Source organism: Rhinatrema bivittatum, chromosome 9, assembly GCF_901001135.1.
Source record: "Rhinatrema bivittatum chromosome 9, aRhiBiv1.1, whole genome shotgun sequence".
Lineage (NCBI taxonomy): Eukaryota > Metazoa > Chordata > Amphibia > Gymnophiona > Rhinatrematidae > Rhinatrema > Rhinatrema bivittatum.
The window spans coordinates 17,352,099-17,354,833 of record NC_042623.1 but is presented as its reverse complement, the minus strand read 5'-3'; positions in this window follow the sequence as shown (position 1 = coordinate 17,354,833).

Below are 2,735 nucleotides of genomic sequence, written 5' to 3'. Positions count from 1 at the left end.
TGCCCCTTCCCTCCCCTGCAGGCAGGGGGCGCTGCTAGCCCGGAGCATCTGGGCTCAGGCTCGCGGCCCTCCTGCCCAGGGCAAACTCGCAGCGCTCGGGCGATGCCTCCTCCCCGCCCACAATAGTAGAGAGGAGCAGTACAGGGGTCGCACTGTTAAATCCAAGGGAAGGTTTATCCGGACAAGTGCACGACCTCCTGAATAATATTTCTCTGCATTGCCCAAGGGTTGCACATTAGCTGAGCTGAGCATTAGCAGGCAACCGATTACCTGGACATGCCTGCCCCATTAAGACATAATTGCTTAATTACAAACAAGGAAGAAAAACGTATCCAGGGCAAGCGATGAAAAGACACTGGCAACCTAATCTCAGCAGGGCTTTTGGAAGGACTGTGGCCTGGTTGCAGAGGCTCCCAAACCTGTCCAGGGCGACCATCAGCCAAGTCAGGTTTTCAGGATATCCACAATGAATATGCACTCACCCAGGTCCACTCCTGCCCCATCCCGTCTCACCCCTCTCTCTGCTGCAGTCCCCAGCTCATTCCATCCTTCCCTCCCCCAAAATTCTAGTTCACTCCATCCCTCCTTCCCCCGCAATCCAGTTTATTCTCTCCCTCCCCCTACCCCATGATCAGTTCACTAACTTCCGTACCCCAGTCCCCAGTTCACTCTGTCCTCCCTCTCTCCCTTCCTTTCCCCATCCTGTTCACTCCATCCATCCCTCCCTCCTTCCCAATCCATGGAATGTTCACTCCCTTCCCCCCAGCTTTGCCAAGACTCTCCCTCTATGAGCCCCCAGATCCCCTCTCTCACTGCTGATTAATTTAAACCGAAGGAGAATGGGGCCCCAGCGTCACACTTTGAATGACGTCATTCAAAGCGTGTCGTTAGGACTCAGAGGAGGAGGAGGAGGCGCTGTAAAGGTCCCATCTCCTCGTCATCCTGTTTCACTTTATTTATGTATTTATTTATAAAATGTATTGATCGCTTTCCAATTTTATAATAACATTTCCAAAGCGATGTATACATATGGCAACAAAAATTATGCAAAACATTAAAATAAGCCAGAATGTTAAAACGGATGATGTGACGCTTTAATAGCCATCCCAGAATAACAGCCCTAAAATGTACCCGCCTGCGCCCCATTACAGCAGTTCCATATCAAAACTGGTACCCTATGTATATCGACCTGACTTTAGGATTGCACGCCGACATCACCAACCCCTTAAGCCTAAGTAGCTCTCCCTGAGAGTTAATTCGGAAGCTCCGTCTTCATCAGCCAAGTGTTCACTTTGCGCCGAAATTTCATCAGGTCCATTTCTTCTCGAACCTCCAAGGGAAGACTGTTCCATAATTTAGGAGCAGGTGCGGAAAAGAATCGGTTCTGAAATCTCACTTAACGGAAACTTTTTACCGAGGGAAGTTGCAGCTGTGATTGGGAGCGAGTGACTCTCAGTGGGAATTTCCAGGAAATCCTATTCCGCAAACGAGAGGGTCCTTGTCCTCGAAGGATCTTCAATGCGAGGGCCAAGATTTTACATTTGCATCTCAAGTTAACAGGCAACCAATGTCATTTTTGGCGATAATGGTGCCGCCGATTCTCGCCTAGATCGTCCCAGGACTAGCCTGGCCGCCATATTTTGGACCACTTGGAGCTTCCAAATTAAGTGACCAAGAAGACTGCAGTAGTCTAGAACTGCTATAACTAGCGCATGCGCCACCGCCTTCAACGCCTTTAAATTTAAAACATTCTTCAGTTGTCACACCAGTCTCAATGTACTGTACGCGGAATGCAAAACTGAATTAATTTGGCTTTCCATGGAGTTCAGCATAACGCCAAGTGATTTTACATCAGTGCTGGCAGTAATTAAGTGTCCTTCAGACTCAACTTGAAGCATACCCTGACCAGTACCCACATGCAATATCTGCGTCATACCGACATTCACCGCTAAGAAATGATCTCCCAACCAATAGCTGACAGTTTTCATGTAGTCACTAAGTAAAGAAAGGATCCGTTGAGGATCCTTACCCAATGGAAGTACAATTTGCACATCGTCTGCGTAAATAAAAGGAGTAAAACCAAAAGAGCCTATGAGAGCATCCAATGGGGACAGGTAGATATCAAACAGGAGCGGGAGTAAAGGAGAACCATAGGACACACCCCACTGTACCGGACGTGGCGAAGAATAATGACCCTGAAAAAACACCACTTGACTCCTATCTGCTAAAAAACTACCAATCCACTTTAAATCCGAACCCAGTAATCCCAAAGATTGGCAGTGGGCAATTACAATTTCATAGTGCACCAAGTCGAACGCACTAGACAAATCCAAAAATGCAAGTCTGCCATGATTGTCTTCCCACTGCCACCTTTATGGAAACCGGCCTAAGCTGGATCCAGTTTCCCTGCTCTTTCCATAAAACCTGATAATTGACTGCTCACTATCCTTTCTAAAACTTTAGCTGCAAAAGGCAGATTGGCAACTGGTCTGGAATTAGAGCACAGCCTTAGATCCAATTCTGCCTTTTTCAAAATGGGGGTCACCACACTTTTTTTTTTTTTTAATGAATTCTGGACTAGCTCCTCTGCCGAAGAAGCATTAACCATTAATCAGGGGTGGTCCAGGGCAGGCAGGTGGGAGGGGACAATGCAGCAAGTGCCATCGCACTGCCACCAATGCATTTTTTGGAAAAGGTCCCACTCCCGTGGAAATTTAGTAAGCAAGAGGGGGAGG